The 19,087-nt window shown below is 38.7% G+C and overlaps 1 protein-coding gene across 7 annotated transcripts in view; it reads left to right on the forward strand.

Annotated features, from left to right (window-relative positions):
* The first annotated feature begins 580 nt into the window (after positions 1-580).
* Positions 581-19,087, forward strand: part of CSGALNACT2 (chondroitin sulfate N-acetylgalactosaminyltransferase 2) — a 53,231-nt gene continuing 34,724 nt past the window's right edge. For 2 of the 7 annotated variants that reach the window (XM_043925758.1, XM_043925760.1), the window contains exon 1: positions 583-738. The gene's annotated coding sequence lies outside the window, so the exon portion shown is untranslated. Of the gene's footprint in view, positions 739-770; positions 975-19,087 lie in introns of those variants that run through there. The other 5 variants (XM_043925761.1, XM_043925759.1, XM_043925754.1 and 2 more) reach the window with 5 other exon arrangements.

Raw genomic sequence — 19,087 nt, forward strand, 5'->3', positions numbered from 1 at the left:
TAAAATCTACCCCAATCCCCTCCTTTCACATACAAGGAAATTAAGGGCCAAAGAAATGGAGTGACTGGCAGCCAGGGCTTCTTCGCTGGGGTTAAACACGCAGCCCAGCACTCCTAAGGATGCTCAGACACCTCTGGCGACCTGTCAGTCCTCCCCTCACTGCCCACGCAGGCACTTATTGCCCCCTCGGTCTCCCAGGTCAGGGCACCCGGGCAGGATCAGCGCTGCCATCCTCTGCTGAGTCCCTCCCTTTTGCAAAGCCAGCCGTCCGGACCAAGCTGGTACTCCCGTCCTTGTAGACGCTTGCTCGGGCAAAAGCAGTTTCCTGCCTCCCGCACTCTCCTAGCCTCCACAAGTCGTTTTTTGAGCTACACACGCGCGGCCACGCATACAGGCATATGTGTAACAGATCACGGATTATAATCAGTACTGGATGCTAATTATTGCGCTTTCTTTGCCAAGCACTGGGCGCGGATGGGGCGGGGGCGGGGCCGGGCCGGGGGCGGGGCCGAGGCGGGGGCGGGGCCGGGGCGGGCGTGGGCCTGGCGAGATCGCTCCGCTGCGGCTGCTCCATTTCCTCACGCGCGCCGGAAGTGGAGGTTGGCGGCGAGGCGGCGCGCCCGGAGGGTGGGAGGTGAGGAGGTGGCGGCCTCTGAGAGCCGGGCGCCGCCCAGGAGTGCGTGCGGCTGGGGAGCTGGCGGGGGGGCAGCGGCCGCCGTGAGCAGATGGGTGAACGCGGTGAGTACCCAGGCCTCCTGGCTCACCCGCCTGCAGCTTCCAGAGCGCGGGTCCCGGACTGTGGGTCTCCGTCCTGGTCGGGTCACCTCACGGACGAGCTTTCCGGGGGGGATCCTGTCCGCGGGGGTCGCCGCACCGACAAGCCCTCCGGAGTCGGCTCCCGTGTCAGGAAAAGCCGCGGTTTTTCGGAGTGGTTTGAGTTGTCTTTTTATGAACAGCGCTGCCAGAGACCGTTGGTTTGCGTGTTTTATTTTTATCACTTTTTTAAAAAACCAGTACACCACTGTCTCTGTTCCCCTGAGTGGATAAACTTTGTAGTCAGCTGTTACCTGTTTATTGCGTTAAATTAGTATTCTCTGGCGGCAGCCTCGCTTTCTGCCAGACCTAGGCACCTTTGAAAGACGCACATTTGTGGGAGCAATTAGTGGGGCCGAGGAGACCAAGGGACGGGAAACCTCTTGCATTTTCAGACTTCATCTTGAAAATTATACTATTCCAGAGCAACTTGCAGAGGAATAATTTGTAAACGCCATAGTGAGGCTTTTGTTGATGATGATGTTATTGGCAGAATGAAAATTTGATTGTAAATCTCAAGCTTTTATCCTTCAGCCTGCTTTTCAGATTTATATGCGGTTTGGATATTTAACTATCGTTGATGGTTCTCAGGACCTGGGCCTTCATTTTTGCTGGAATTAATGTTGTATTAGAATAGTACTTCAAATGTGGAAGTAGGACTCCTAAGTATCTTATGACTGAGAATGTTAACGTTGGTTTCGTATTATTCTGATACCGTTTGTTTTAAATTGTCTTATGATTTAAAGAATGTAAAAAGGATTTTGGATATCCAGTATTTGTGGCTCAGAGAATTTTGACATAAACACAATTTTAGTCCATCAGTTTGGAAATTACATTTTTTCTTAACTTTTTGATTGAAGTATAAAATTATATGAAGTCATAAAGTGCATGAATCTTAGTTGTACAGCTTAGTGAACTTTTATGTATTTATTAAGTTTTGCAACCACCAGCCACATCATATTTTATACCTATGGAACGTTTCCATATTCCAGGAGTTTCCCCCTGCTACTTCTAAGTCAGTTATACCCCTGTACCCACACCCCCCCATCAGTATTCAGATTTCTGTCATCTATTAGTTTTGTTTAGTTGGGGGTTTATATTAATGGAATCATACAGTATGGAATCCGCATACTGCTTATGAGTTTCACCCATAATGTTTCATGTATCAGTAGTTTGTTCTTTTTTATTGTTGTGTAGAATCCATTGCATGATTATAGGACTGCTCTGTTGGTTGATCTTTTTGTTTCCAGCTTTTCTATATTGTGTATTTTAAAGACTGCTATGAACATTCTTACAGATGTTTTGGTAAACATCTGTGTATTTCTGTCAGCTGTGGAATGGCTAAATCATAAAGTAGATGGAAAATTACTTTTTAACCATCATGGAGTCTTCCTTTTTAAAAAATACAATTTGTTAACTTTTGTAACATTAAAGATTGGTAAAAAGCATAACCATTAATATTTTCAAGACTTAAGTGATTTATTATCATATTATTTACTGCTTGGATTGCACATCTGTGACTGTCATTATTTAACTGTCCGTTAGGTAAGTCTGTTAGATAGAGCTGGTTCTGTTTTGTCCCTGAAGCTTGTTGTATAACACTTAGGTAAGAACTGTGTTACTCAAGTTAGTGGTTGTTAGGGGAAATGAAACACCGAAAGAAGGTCACTAAAAATAGGATTGCAAGTCAAAACACTTAACGTTGTTGTTGTCATACTGCACAAAGTTCTGGGTATAAATGTAAAATTGAATTATAAGGTTAGTTACAAATGTGAATTTACTACAGGAGTACAGTGATTTCTACCTGTGCTGAGATAGTGATACATTTATAATGGAAACAGACCACAAAGATCACTAAACATTTGTGGGAAATGGATAGCACATAAAAGATACCCCTGACTGAACAAAACACAAAGGACTAGACCTGAGGCAATGGAGTTCACGTAAGAAAAAGAAAACTTTAAATATTGATATGCCCAGATTTGGGAAGGTATGGCTTCCCCAGTGGTTCAGTGGTAAAGAATCTGCCTGCAGTGCAGGATACGTTGTAGATGTGGGTACGATCCCTGGGTGGGGAAATCCCCGGAGGAGGAAATGGCAACCCACTCCAGTAGTCTTGTTGGGACAATCCCATGGATAGAGGAGCCTGGCGGGCTACAGTCCATGGAGTTGCAGAGTCGGACATGACTGAGCAGCTGAGCACAGTCAGCACAATCACATACCTACTGAATATATACCAGCTGGCCTGAAAATACACAGTCAGTTCTTGAATATTAAAACATAGAGTGTTGGAAAAAGAACTTCCCTGGTGGTCCATTGGTTAAGAGTCAGGCTTCCACTTCAGGCGGCAAGGGTTCCATCCCTGGATGGGGAGCTAAGATTGCACATGCCATGCTTTGTGGCTCCTCCCCCGGAAAAGCTCTCATTGAGCATTTCCCCCCCATTGGACATGTTTTGAATTCAGAATCTTATTTCTCACCAAACTCTCATTCAAAGTAGTGGCCAAATAAAATCATTTTTACCCAGACCCACTTGGAATGTCTCAGGATGTACTATACCAAATGAAAAATTAATCCAAGAAAAATACATGTGGAATTCAAGAAACAGTAATCAAAGAAAACAGTAAAATGTATTACTTTACTCCAAGGCATTGCTAACTAGCTAAGAAGTTTAATGTAATGCAAAAGAAAAATTCTTAAACCAGAGTATATAGTTTTTAAGTCTGTAATCTGGAACAGATATTTGACATGATTTTAAAGTTAGTTGGGAAGGTGGATAATAGATAAAGCATGTTGGAAGGTTTATCCCGAGTAAGGGAGAAGCTATAGATAACTGACCATTTACTGTTGAAATGAATGCTTTATGGAAATTTGTCCCAGCTGGAAAGTTCCATTTCCAGGGATTTATCCTGAAGATGAATTCACATGTGGAAAGTTACGTATACACATGTAACTATTTCTGCTGAGATGTTAGTAATGTCAGTGGATTTAGAAGAATACACAAAAACTAGAGAGGGGAACCCGGCCTCTGGGTTAGAAAGATAGGTGTCACTGTAAGCCTCTATATTGTGTTTACCCTTTTTATTACATGTATTTGTTTTGTGGAATTTTAAAAATATAAAACATTTTTAAGAATGTAAAAATCTGTAAGGGTTTAGAGCATGAGTTGCCAAGTCTGGTTGACCACCTAGTACGATCTGTGACCTAAGAGTGGCTTTTATATTTTTAAGAGCTTGGGGAAAAAAAGAATAGTTTGTAACATGAAAATTATATGAAGTTAAAATTTCAGCATCCTTTAGAACACACCTCTACCATTCATTTACTCATTTTCTATGGCTGCCTTTGTGCTGCAAGGCAGAGTTGACTTGTTGTGATATTTACTGCTTGACCCTTTACCTAAAATGTTTGCTAACCTCTAATTTAGAGGCCAGAAATAGACTTCCATATATGTAGGAATTTTGCTTTGATTAAAGGGGCATTTCAAGTTAGTGTCAAGAGCATGGATTATTTAATAAATTGTAAGAATTGACTATTTGAGGAAATAAATTTTACACTAGAATTATTTCTGGTAGGGAAGCCAAAATTGAGAAGTTGTGCAGGAAAAGATTGATAGGTTTAACCATTAACAGCATCAACAAAGCAAAACTTTGTGTAATGGGAAATAATACCTAACACTTATTGAACACTTAATGACTGGCACGTTTTGCTTAGTTAATTTGTACAATAACACTCTAAGGTAGATTCTATAACTGTCCCCACCTAACAGATGAGAAAACTGAAGTTTATAGAGATTCAGGAATTTGTTTGTATTGATGAGTTAGAAAGTGATAGAGCAGATGTGTGAACTCACGCCATCTGGCTCCCAAGACTGTTATACAGACAAAACCTGAAAGAAGTATTTGTAGATTGTTAACACCATTGTATAGATATTATCTATGTGAGCCTCATTTGGATCTACTTCATCCCTTTTATTTATTTATTTATTTATTTAATGTCATCCCTTTTAGATAGACATTCTGTTGTTTTCTGGTAGACAGTCTGCAGTTTACTAAACCTTTCCCGTATTGAAGGACTTTAAATTGCTTTTAGTTAGCTGTTATATCCCTGGATTTCAGGCGATGAAGAATCTGCCTGCGGTGCAGGAGACCTGGGTTTGATCCCTGAGTTGGGAAGATTCCCTGGAGAAGGGAATGACTACCCACTCCAGTATTCTTGCCTGAAGAATTCTATGGACAGAGAAGCCTGGTGGGCTACAGTCCGTCGGATCACAAAGAGTCAGACTGAGCGAATAACACTCACTCACACTCATAACACTAGCAAACATCTTATGCATTGACTTCATATATTAGTATAAATATTTCTATAGTTTAGAATCTTAAACATGGAATTGCAAATTGTTGAATTAAAGGCCATGTGCATTTAAATCAAGTTTGTCCTCCAAAAAATAAGAATGTGTGTGCATGTGTGTCTGTTTAATGTGTGTATTTTAAGTTTATCTTTGTCTGTATGTGTATATTTTTAGTTTATCTTTTGTCATCCAGACAAACCATTTCTTTTTACAGACCAAGCCCAGAAAGGTTAAGTGTTATGCTCAAGTTTACATAGCTATTAAGTAGCTATGATTTGACTCTTTTTTTATTGTGCTACAGGCTGCCTTTGGCACAATTTCCTGCTTTATCTATAATGATATTGATGTTCCTGCCATTTATCTTGCTGAAATCCATGTACCATAAGTTTAGCTTTCTCCAGAAACATTTGTCAGAATTAATCCATCTGACCTTACTTACCCCTAGCACTATGCCTCTCTTAGTCAGTTTGGGCAATTATAATAAAGTACTTGTAGACTGAGGGCTTCCCCTGTGGCTCAGAGGCAGAGAATCTGCCTGCAACGGAAGAGATGCAGATTAGATCGTTGAGTCTGGATGATCCCCTGGAGGAGGAAATGGCAGCCCATTCCAGTATGCTTGCCGGGAAAATCCCATGGACAGAGGAGCCTGGTGGGCTACAGTTTGTGGGGTCACAAAGAGTCAGATGCAACTGAGCAAGTGACAGACTGAGTGACTTATAACAAGTATATTTCTCAAGTCTGAGATCGGGATGCCAGCCTGGTTGGGTTATGGTGAGGGCCCTCTTCCAGGCTGTATCTTATTTTATCTTCACAAAGCAGAAAGAGGGCTACTTTGTTCTCTGATAGGGCTTCCCTGGCTGGCTCAGACGGTAAGGAGTCTGCTTGCAGTGCAGGAGACCTGGGTTCAATCCCTGGCTCAGGAAGATCCTCTGGAGAAGGAAATGGCAACCCACTCCAGTATTCTTGCCTGGAAAATCCCATGGACAGAGGAGCCTGGCAGGCTGTATTCCATGGTGTCACAAAGAGTCAGATATGACTGAACGACTTCACTTTTGTTTTCTCATTCAAGTCCCATTCAAGAGGGCTCCACCTTCATGAACTGATTAGCTGCCAAAGGCCCTGACTCCTAATACTGCCATATTGGGGTTTAGGATTTTAACATATGAATTTGCTGGGGGGTGGGGAGTGCGGCTCATTCATTGCAGTACCTGGACACACAGTAGGTACTCAAAGTATTTGTTGAATGCACACTGCCTTTTGGTAATCAGTATTGCTAAATATCTACAAAACACTTATTCAATAACATGTTAAAGAATCCATGTATCACTGGAATATTCATCAGTTGCTCAAGAAATAAAAAGTTGTAATTCCCTCCCTCACATATGTTTGTACTTCATGTTTGGTCTACTGACAGGCTTTGTTTTCCTAATAATTTTTGTGATTTTGTTTAAATGAACTCAAAATTATATATTAATTTTATATATTAACTTAATAAGAAATTATTCTGCACAGAAAATTTAGGAAGATTATACAGACTAGAACTTTGAAAATAAATATTCAGATTAAATGAATTGCTTGTATTTTGCAGAAGACAGTAGGCTACTCTTATTGCAGATGTTAGTTTGGCATCCTGCAGTGTAAGCATTCTGGAAGTGATGTTTGAAAAGTTTATTAGTAGTTCCATAAAATTATAGAATCAAATGTTTGAGTAGGAACTGGAAAGGTCATATTATGTAGGGATCAGTACTGTAGGATGAACTATCTTTAATACTCTCTTCTTGTCTCAGAGTCACAAGGCAAATAGAAAAGATGAATGAGACTTTCAGAGTAATCCAAGTTCTACTTTAGTAGGGATGGAGCCTGAGGTATTCTTAGTTTTGTTTTTTTTAAATACAGATTTGTTGTTAATAAATCTTTGTACTTGTCCGAATGACCAAAATGGAGTTTACTTGCAAATGCCTCTTTGGCACTACTACTCAAACTAAATCGGATTTGGGTTTATTTTTTAAACAGCTTCATTGAGGTATTATTGACTTATAATACCCTACACGTATTTAAAGTATAAAATTTGATAATTTGAACATGTCTACCTGAAATCATCACCACACTCAAAATGATAAGACATATCCATCACTACCAAAAGTTTCCTTGTGCCCTTTAATAATTTCTTCCTGGTATCACCTTCCCCTACTCTCACCCCATTCCAGGCAACCACTGACTTCTCTGCTTTCTGTCACTACAAATTACCTTACGTTGTCTTGAATTTATGTAAATGGAATCATAGTCTTTCATTGTACTCTTTTATTGTTGGACTAATTCTGTTATTGAGATTCATCCATATTGAAGCTCAGTCACTCCCATCTCTTTGTGACCCTTTGAACTGTAGCCTGTCAGGCTCCTCTGTCCATGAGATTTTTCATGCAAGAATACTGGAGTGGGTGGCCACTTCCTCCTCCAGGGGACCTTCCTGAACCAGGGATCGAACTGTCTCTCCTCTTACAGGTGGATGCTTTACTCACTGAGCCATTGGGGAAACCCACTGAAGTCTGTATCCGTAGTTTATTCCTTTTTATTGCTAGCAGTGTTCCACTGTATGGATGTACTAGTTTGTTTATCCATTCACTTGTTAATGGACATTTGAGTTGTTTCTAGTTTTTGGCTGTTTCATGTACAGCTGTTTTGAACATTTGTGTACAAGTCTTTGTATGGACATACACTTTCATTTCTCTTGGTTAAATATGGAATGGAATGGCTCTATCAAATGATAGGCTTATGTTTAACTTGTTAAGAAACTGAAACCATCTTGCATTTTCACCAGCAGCGTATGGAAGTTCTAATTCCTCCACTTGTCACTAACATCAAGGCTTTTAACTTTTAGCACATCTGAGATTAACCATTGTGGTGTCTCATTATGTTTTGAATTTGTATTTCCCTAATGGCTAACAGTGTTGAGTATTTTTTTCATGTTCTTATTTGAAGTGTTTCTTCACATCTGTTGCCAGTTTTTTTATTGTGTTTGTTTTGTTATTATTGCATTTTGATACTTTTAAAAATATATTCTGAATATAAGTCTTTTATCATATATTTGCTTGACCCATATTTTTTCCTGGTCTGTGACTTGTTTCACCATTCCCTTAATAGTGTTCTTCAAAGAGCACAAATTTTGATAAAGTTCAATTTATTAATTATGCTGTTAGTTACATATCAAAGAAATCTTTGCCTAATTCAAGGGCAGGAAGATTTTCCCCTATGCTTCTAGTTTTATAGTTTGCATATAGAACTATGATTCATTTTGTGATTTTTTTTTTAAGTTGAGGTGTGGTTAACTTAAAATATTTAAGTTTTTAGGTGTATGACATAGTGATTCACTATTTTTATAGGTTATTCTGCATTTAAAGTTATTATAAAATATCAGCTGTGTCCCCTGTGCTATACATACATCCTTGTATCTTATTTATACCTAGTAGTTCATATCTCTTAAACCCCTTCCCCTATCATGCCCCTTCCCCCTATGATTCAGTTTGAACTATACATTAGTGCGTATGAAGCAGCGTCTCATTGTGGTTTTCATTTTTCTATTGGAATATGATGTTGAGCATCTTTTTATATACTTGTAGACTTAATCTTTAAAGAAATGTCTACTCATACCTTTTGGGTTATGTATCTTTTGGGGAGGGGGGGAGCTGCATTAGGCAGCATGCAGGATCTTAATTAATTTCCTGACCAGAAATGGAGCCCATGCCCTCTGCATTAGAATCACAGAGTCTTAACCACTGGACTGCCAGGGAATTCCCTGTTATTTGTCTTTTTAATATTGAGTAGTAAGAATTATTTATATATTTTAGCTGCAGACCTCTATTAGATATATGATTTACAAATATTTTCTTGATGATACCCTTTGCAGCACAAAAGTTTTTAATTTTAATGAAGTCTACTTTATTTGATCTTTGGTATTTTGATGTCATGTCTAAGAAACCATTGCCCAATCTAAGGTCCCAAAGATTTACACTTATGTTTGTAAGCTTTTTTTGTTTGTTTGTGTTTTTTTGTTTGTTTGTAAAGTAAGCTTTATAGTTTTAACTCTAAAACACTTAGATCTTTGATCCATTTTGGGTTAACTTTTGACTACAGGGTGAGGTAGAGATTCAGTTTTGTTCTTTTGCTTGTTGAGTAGGTATCCTAGTACCATTTATTAAAAAGACTGTTCTTTTTCCATTGAGTTACCTTGCCACCTTTGTTGAAAATCAGTTGACTTACTGTGAAGGTTTATTTCTGGACCCTCAATTCAGCCCCACTGATCCATATGTCTAGTCTTATGCTAGTTCCATGCTGTCTTGATTACTATAGCTTTGAAGTAAGTTTTGAAATGGAAAAGTTGAGTTCTGCAATTTTGTTCTTCTTTCTTAGTACTGTTTTGGCTATTCTGGGTTCTTTGAATTTCCGTATGAGTTTTAGGATAAACTTGTCAATTTCTGTAAAGCTGGGAATCTGAAGGAGATTGTGTTGAATCTATAGATCTATTTGGAGAGTATTGCCATCTTAATAATATTAAGTCTTCCAGTCAGTAAGCATTGCTATCTTTCCATTTATTTAAATTTTTAGTTTCTTTTAACAGTCTTTTGTAGTTTTCAGAGTACAGGACTTGTAACTTTTTTTTTAAATTAAGGTATAGTTGATGTACAGTGCTGTGCTAATTTCTGCTGTACAGCAAAATGATTCAGTTATACATACATAGACATTCTTTTTTAATATTCTTTCCATTATAGTTTATCCCAGGAGATTGGATATAGTTTCTTTGCCATACAGTAAGACCTTGTTGTTTATCCATTATAAGTGTAATAGTTTGCATCTACTAACCCAAAATTCAGTCTTTCCCTTTCCCTCCTCCTAACCCCATGGCAACCACAAGTCTGTTTTCTATGTCTGTGAGTCTGTGTGTTTTTTGCTGATAGGTTCATTTGTGCCATATTTTAGATTCCACATATAAGTGATAATGGTGTTTGTCTGTTTCTGACTTACTTCACTTAGCATGATAATCTCTAATTGCATCCATGTTGCTGCAGATGACTATTTCATTCTTTTTTATGGCTGAATAGTATTCCACTGTATATATGTACCATATTTCTTTATACATTCATCTGTTGATGATTTAGGTTATTTCCATGTATTGACTATTGTGAACAGTGCTGCTATGAACATAGGGTGCATGTATCTTTTGGTATTATAGTTTTATCAAGTATATGCTCAGGAGTGGGATTTCTGGATCATATGGTGATTCTGTTATTAGTTTTTTAAGAAACTTCACACTGTTTTCCATAGTGGCTGTGCCAACTTACATACCCATAAACAGTGTAGAAGGGTTCCCTTCTCTCCACGCCCTCTCCAGCATTTGCTATTTGTAGACTTCTTAATTTTGGTTATTCTGACTGGTGTGAGGTGGTACCTTGTAGTTTTGATTTGCATTTCTCTAATAATTAGTGATATTGAGCATATTTTCATGTGCCTGCTGGCCATCTGTATATTTTCTGTGGAGAAATGTCTATTAAGGTCTTCTGCCCTTTTTTTAATTGGCTTTTTTTGTTGTTGAATTGTTTGGCCTCTTGTATATTTTGGAGGAGGTCAAGCCCTTGTCAGTAACATCATTTGCACATATTTTCTCTCACTCTGTAGTTTGTCTTTTCATTTTTTTTTTTTTTAATGGTTTCCTTTACTGTGCAAAAGCTTGTAAGTTTGATTAGGTCCCATTTGTTTCTTTTTGTTTTTATTTCTATTGCCTTGGGAAACTGACCTAAGAAAACATTGGTGTGGTTTATGTCAGAGAATGTTTTGCTCATGCTCTGTTCTAGGAGTTTTATGGTGTCATGTCTTATTTCTAACTCTTGGAGCCATTTTGAGCTTATTTTTGTGCATGGTGTGAGGGTGTGTTCTAACTTCATTGATTTGCATGCAGCTGTCCAGCTTTCCCTGCATCACATGCTGAAGAGGTTATCCTTTTCCCATTTTATGTTTGTTGAAGGTTAATTGACTTTAGGCGTGTGGGTTTATTTCTGGACTCTATTACTTTCCACTGATCCAAATGTCCTGTTTTTGTACCAATACCACACTGTTTTCTTTACTGTAGCTTTGGTGTTGTCTGAAGTCTGAGAGAGAGTGTTATGCCTCTTGCTTTGTTTTTTCCCCCTCAGAATTGCTTTGTCAATTCTGTCTTTTATGATTCCATATAAATTTTTGGAGTGTGGGATTTCTTTCCATTTCTTTGAATCATCTTTCATTTTCCTTTATAAATGTTTTATAAAATGTTTTATAGTTCTCATCGTATAAGTCTTTCACTTCCCTGGTCAGGTTTATTCCTAGGTTTGGGGTTTTTTTGTTGTTGTTTTGGTGTGGTTCTAAAATTCTTTACATTCTCTTTCTGATGTTTTATTGTTAGTGTAAATAAATGCAACCAATTTTTGAATGTTAATCTTGTATCCTGCCAATGTGCTGAATTCATTTACTAGATCTAATAGTTTTTGTGTGGAGTCATTAGGATTTTCTCTCTATATCATGTCATCTGCATATAGTGACAGTTTTACCTCTTCCCCTTCCAATTTGGATACCTTTTACTTCCCTTTTTTTTTTTTTTTTTTTGTCTGATTGCTGTAGCTAGGACTTTTAACACTGTATTGAATAGAAGTGGTTAGTGTGGGCATCCTTGTCTTGTTCCAGATTTTGGCAGACAGGTTTTCAGCTTTTCACCATTGAGTATTATTTTGGCAGCGGATTTGTCATATATGGCTTTTATTATTTAGAGGTATGTTCCCTTCATACCCTCTGGTAAGAGTTTTTATCATGGATGAATGTTGAATTTAGTTAGATGCTTTTTCTGCATGTTCTGATCATGTGGTTTTTGACTTTTCATGTGGTATATTATATTGATTTACATATACTGAACCATCCTTGTGAACTTGGATTGAATCCCACGTGGTCATGGTGTATGATCTTTTTATATGTTGTCGGATTGGTTTGCTAATATTGTGTTGGCAATTTTTGCATCTGTAGTCATCAAAGATATTGACCTGTGATTTTCTTTTTTGGTGGTTATCTTTGGTTTGGCATCAAGATTGATGGTGGCTTCATAAAATGTATTCGGGAGTATTCCCTCCTCTTCAGTCTTTTGGAATTGTTTGAGCAGGATCAGTATAAATTCTTTGTATATTTGGTAGAATTTGCCTGTGATGCCATCTGGTCCTGGACTTTTGTTTGTAGGGAGTTTCTTGTTTGTTTTTATTTTTTATTTTTAAAGATTATTTCACTTTTAGTGATTGGTCTGTTCAAATTAGCTCTTTCTTCTTGCCTGTGATGCCATCTGGCCCTGGACTTTTGTTTGTAGGCGTTTTTTTGTTTGTTTTGATTTTTAAAGATTGTATTTCACTTTTAATGATGGGTCTGTTCAAATTAGCTCTTCTGTCTCACTTTTGATGGGCTGCTTCTAGAAAGTTGTCCATTTCTTGTAGGCTGTCATTGACTTATAATTGTTCATAGTATTCTCATATATTTTTTTCATGTATTTCTGTGGTATAGGTTGAGGTTTCTCCTTTTTCATTTTTTATTTTATTTGGATTCTCTCTCTTCTTCTTCTTGGTAAGCCTGGCCAGAGGTTTGTCAGTTTTGTTTCAAACCAACTCTTAGTTTTAGTGATTTTTTTTCTATTGTTTTTTAATCTCTATTTCGGTTCCTGCCTGATTGTTATTTCCTTCCTTCTGCTGACTTTAGTTTTTGTTTGTCTTTCTTTTTCTAAATCTTTTCAGTCAGTTCAGTTCAGTCACTCAGTCGTGTCTGACTGTTTGTGACCCCATGGACTGCAGCACGCCAGGCCTCCTTGTCCATTGCCAACTCCCAGAGTTTACGCAAACTCATGTCCATTGAGTCGGTGATGCCATCCAACCATCTCATCCTCTCTTGTCCCCTTCTCCTATCACCTTCAATCTTTCCCAGCATCAGGGTCTTTTCCAATGAGTAAGTTCTTTGCACTGGGTGGCCAAAGTATTGGAGTTTCAGCTTCAGTCCTTCCAATGAATATTCATTCAGGATTCATGAGGTGGTAAGTAAGGTTGTTTAATTTTACTTGAGATTTTTCTTGCTTTTTGTGTGTGTGTGTGTGAGGAAGACCTATATCACTATGAACTTCCCTCTGAAAACTGCTTTTCCTGCATCCCATGCTTTGTACTATTCCATGAAAATGAAAGTTGCTCAGTCATATCCAATTCTTTGCGACCCCATGGACTATATCAGTTCAGTTCAGTCACTCAATCGTGTCCGACACTTTGTGACCCCATCAACCGCAGCATGCCAGGCCTCCCTGTCCATCACCAACTCCTGGAGTCCACCCAAACCCATGTCCATCGAGTGATGATGCCATCCAACCATCTCATCCTCTGTCATCCCCTTCTCCTCTTGCCCTCAATCTTTCCCAGCATCAGGGTCTTTTCAAATGAGTCAGCTCTTCACATCAGGTGGCCAAATGATTGGAGTTTCAGCTTCAACATCAGTCCTTCCAATGAACACCCAGGACTGATCTCCTTTAGGATGGACTGGTTGGATCTCCTTGCAGTCCAAGGGACTCTCAAGAGTCTTCTCCAACACCACACTTCAAAACCATCAATTCTTCGGTGCTCAGCTTTCTTTAGAGTCCAACTGTCACATCCATACATGACCACTGGAAAAACCATAGCCTTGACTAGACGGACCTTTGTTGGCAAAGTAATGTCTCTGCTTTTTAATATGCTATCTAGGTTGGTCATAACTTTCCTTCCAAGGAGTAAGCGTCTTTTAATTTCATGGCTGCAGTCACCATCTGCAGTGATTTTGGAGCCCAAAAAAATAAAGTCAGCCACTGTTCACTGTTTCCCCATCTATCTGCCATGAAGTGATGGGACCGGATGCCATGATCTTAGTTTTCTGAATGTTGAGTTTGTTTTTTTTTTTCAGAAAATTCATGCTTTTATTTATTTATTTATTTATTTATTTATTTATTTATTTTTGAATCAGCCATGGATTTACATGTATTCCCAATCCCGATCCCCCCTCCCTGAATGTTGAGTTTGAAGCCAACTTTTTCACTCTCCTCTTTCACTTTCATCAAGAAGCTTTTTAGTTCCTGTTCACTTTCTGCGATAAGGGTGGTGTCATCTGCATATCTGAGGCTATTGGTATTTCTCCCAGCACTCTTGATTCCAGCTTGTGCTTCTTCCAGCCCAGCGTTCCTCATGAGGTTTCTTCTGCATAGAAGTTAAATAAGCAGGGTGACAAGATACAGCCTTGATGTACTCCTTTTCCTATTTGGAACCAGTCTGTTGTTCCATGTCCAGTTCTAACTGTTGCTTCCTGACCTGCATACAGGTTTCTCAAGAGGCAGGTCAGGTGGTCTGGTATGCCCATCTCTTTCAGAATTTTCCACAGTTTATTGTCATCCACACAATCAAAGGCTTTGGCGTAGTCAATAAAGCAGAAATAGATGTTTTTCTGGAACTCTCTGGCTTTTTCGATGATGTTGGCAATTTGATCTCTGGTTCCTCTGCCTTTTCTAAAAGCAGCTTGAACATCTGGAAGTTCACAGTTCACATATTGCTGAAGCCTGGCTTGGAGAAATTTGAGCATTACCTTACTAGCGTGTGAGATGAGTGCAATTGTGCAGTAGTTTGAGCATTCTTTGGCATTGCCTTTCTTTGCGATTGGAATGAAAACTGACCTTTTCCAGTCCTGTGGCCACTGCTGAGTTTTCCAAATTTGCTGGCATATTGAGTGCAGCACTTTCACAGCGTCATCTTTCAGGATTTGAAATAGCTCATCTGGAATTCCATCACCTCCACTAGCTTTGTTCATAGTGATGCTTTCTAAGGCCCACTTGACTTCACATTCCAGGATGTCTGGCTCTAGGTGAGTGATCACACCATCGTGATTATCTGGGTCATGAAGATCTTGTTTGTACAGTTCTTCTGTGTATTGTTGCGACCTCCTTTTAATATCTCCTGCTTCTGTTAGGTCCACATTATTTCTGTCCTTTATTGAGCCCAACTTTGCATGAAATGTTCCCTTGGTATCTCTGATTTTCTTGAAGAGATCTCTAGTCTTTCCCATTCTATTGTTTTCCTCTATTTCTTTGCATTGATAGCTGAGGAAGGCTTTCTTATCTCTCTTTGCTATTCTTTGGAACTCTCCATTCAAATGGGAATATCTTTCCTTTTCTCCTTTGCTTTTTGCTTCTCTTCTTTTCACAGCTGTTTGCAAGGCCTCCTCAGACAGCCATTTTGCTTATTTGCATTTCTTTTTCTTGGGGATGGTCTTGTTTTCTGTCTCCTGTACAATGTCATGACCCTCCGTCCATAGTTCATCAGGCACTCTGTCTATCAGATCTAGTCCCTTAAATCTATTTCTCACTTCCACTGTACAGTCATAAGGGATTTGATTTAGGTCATACCTGAATGGTCTAGTGGTTTTCTTCACTTTCTTCAATTTAAGTCTGAATTTGGCAATAAGGAGTTCATGATCTGAGCCACAGTCAGCTCCCGGTCTTGTTTTTGCTGACTGTATAGAGCTTCTCCATCTTTGGCTGCAAAGAATATAATCAGCCTGATTTCGTTGTCAACCATCTGGTGATGTCCATGTGTAGAGTCTTCTCTTGTGTTGTTGGAAGAGGGTGTTTGCTGTGACCAGTGTGTTCTCTTGGCAGCATTCTATTAGCCTTTGCCCTGCTTCATTCTGTACTCCAAGGCCAAATTTGCCTGTTACTCCAGGTGTTTCTTGACTTCCTACTTTTGCATTCCAGTCCCCTATAATGAAAAGGACATCTTTTTTGGGTGTTAGTTCTAAAAAGTCTTGTAGGTCTTCATAGAACTGTTCAGCTTCAGCTTCTTTGGTGTTACTGGTCGGGGCATAGACTTGAATTACTGGGATATTGAATGGTTTGCCTTGGAAACGAACAGAGATCATTCTGTCGTTTTTGAGATTGTATCCAAGTACTGCATTTCTGACTCTTTCGTTGCCTGATGACTACTCCATTTCTTCTAAGGGATTCCTGCCCACAGTAATAAGTATAATGGTCATCTGAGTTAAATTTACCCATTCCAGTCCATATTAGTTCACTGATTCCTAGAATGTTGATGTTCACCCTTGTCATCTCCTGTTTGACCACTTCCAATTTGCCTTGATTCATGGACCTAACATTCCAGGTTCCTATGCAATATTGCTCTTAAAGCATTGAATCTTGCTTCTATCACCAGTCCCATTCACAACTGTGTGTTGTTTTTGCTTTGGCTCCATCCCTTCATTCTTTCTGGAGTTATTTCTCCTCTGATCTCCAGTAGCATATTGGGCACATACTGACCTGGGGAGTTCATCTTTCAGTGTCCTATCTTTTTGCCTTTTCATAGTCTGTGGAATTTTCCAGGCCAGCATACTGGAATAGATAGTCTTACCCTTTTCCAGGGGATCTTCCCCACCCAGGGATCAAACCCAGGTGTCCCACATTGCAGGCAGATTCTTTACCAGCTGAGCCACAAGGGAAGCCCAAGATTACTGCAGTGGGTATCCTATCCCTTCTTCAGTGGGTCTTCACGACCCAGGAATTGAACCAGGGTCTCCTTCACTGCACGTGGATTCTTTACCAACTGAGTTATCAGGGAAGCCTGTATTATCCCATAGATCTCTTAGATTGCTTTCATTTCTTTTTACTTTCTGCCTGTTGTTTTGATTAATTTCCATTATTCTATCTTCCAAATCACTTGTTCTTTCTTCTGCATTATTCATTCTGCTATTCACTGCCTTTAGCTCAGGTTTCATCTTGGCAAATCAATTTTCTAATTTTTCTTGACTCCTCCATATAGTTTCTAGTTCCTTTTTACAGTAATCTGCATTTCTGTTGCTACCCTTTCTTAATTCTTTACTTCAGTATCTTCATTTCCTTTTGAACTTGGTGTCAGACCAAAGAGATCTGTTTCATTGGTTGTTCCATTAGGGAAATTCTCTTGGACTATTGGTTTCTCTGCTGCTTCATTTTGATTATATTTCTGTTACTCTGTGAGTTTAGGAGAAACAATTATCTACTATAATCTTGGAGAGCTATTTATAGTCAGGAGCATCCCGGTGTAGCCTGTGTGGGTTTAATATATGTTTGCTGTGAGGGCTTTTTTTTTTTTTTTTCGGTCATGCTAATAGGAAAACATTTTATAGCCTACATGTTTTATCAATTATACCAAATTGTGACACAAACATTGTACGTGTGCTTTTAGCAGTAGACTTAAAAGTAAGCAGTGATACATGTTATGAGTAGTTATACTCTGTAAAAACTTCACTAGATAATTTTCTTTCCATCCTGAACACTGGGGTAAAAAATATGTTTAGAAGAAATAGAAAAACTTTCCTTGTTTGTTGAGTGATTTTATCAGGAAATGGTGCTGGATTTTGTGAAATGTTTTCAATCTATTGATACAATCTTACGGGGTTTGTCCTTTATTCTGTTGATGTGGTGTATTGCATTAATTGAGTTTCAGATGGTAAATCCACTTTGCATTTTTGGGATAAATTTCAGTTGGTCATGGTGTTGTTTGTTGATAGATTTAGTGTGCTTATATTTTGTTGACTATTTTTGTGTCTGTATTCATAAGGAATGTTCTTTTCCATTGATATTTTTGTCTGGTCTTGATATCAAGAGTAATACTGGCCTTATAGAGTGAGTTAAGAAGTATTCTGTTTTTTGAAGGATTTTGTGAAGAATTGATATTAAGTCTTATTAATGCTTGAATTCACTGGTAAAACTATCTGGTTCTGAATTTTTCTTGGTGGGTAGTTTTTTTCATTGCTAATTCAGTCTCATTATAGATCTATTCATATTTGCTGTTTCTCCTGAGTCAGTTACAGTAGTTTGTCTAGGAATTTACCCATTTCATTCAGTTATATCTTAAAGCAATTTAAATAATAAATCTTGAGGAGTTCCCTGGCAGTTCAGTGTTAGGATGCTATGCTTTCACTTCTGTGGCCCAGGTTCAGTCCTGGTCAGGGAACTAACAATCCCACGAGGTGTGTGATGCAACCAAAAGAAGGAAAAAAAAAAAAAAGGAAGGAAAGATGAAATCTTGTAATTATCCATGAAGTTAACACTTCTTATTTATTCATTGTTTTGTGTTGATCCATGTTTTCAACTGCTAACATTTTCTTTCTGCTTAAAGGACTTTAGTGCAGGTCTGATGATGAAGAATTATTTTTAACTTTCTAATGTTTAAAAAAAAAGTTTTTTGCCTTTATTCTTGAAAGAGACTTTTTTATTTTTCCTTTCAATTTTATAAAGACATTGCTCCATTGTCTTTGTTTCTTGTATGTGTATGATGTGTCTTTCTCCTAGGGTTCACTTTAGAGTTTTCTGTTTATCAGTAGGATTTGAGCAGTTCAATTATCATGAGCCTTACTTTAGTTTTCTTTGTGGCTTTTGTATTTGGTATTCATTGAGCTTCTTGCATCTATATGTTGATAGTTTCCATCAAATTTGGAAATTTTCAGCCTTACTGCTTTAAATATTTCCCCTAGCCCTCTCCCCCTTCTTTGGAGACTCTCTTGTTCATTCACTAAGTCCGACTCTTTGTGACCCCATGAACTGCACCACACTAGGCTTCTCTCTCCTTCACTATCTCCCAGAGTTTTCTCAAACTCATGTCCATTGAGTCAGTGATGCCGTCCAACCATCTCATTCTCTGTTGCCCCCTTCTCCTCTTGCCCTCAGTCTTTCCCAGCACCAGGGTCTTTTGCTCTTCACATCAGGTGGCCAGTTGTTGGAGTTTCAGCTTTAGCATCAGTCCTTCCAGTGAATATTCAAGGTTGATTTCCTTTAGGATTGACTGGTTTGATCTTCTTGCCATCCAAGGGACTCTAAAGAGTCTTCTCCAGCACCATAGTT

The sequence above is a fragment of the Cervus elaphus genome, chromosome 15, assembly GCF_910594005.1.
Source record: "Cervus elaphus chromosome 15, mCerEla1.1, whole genome shotgun sequence".
Lineage (NCBI taxonomy): Eukaryota > Metazoa > Chordata > Mammalia > Artiodactyla > Cervidae > Cervus > Cervus elaphus.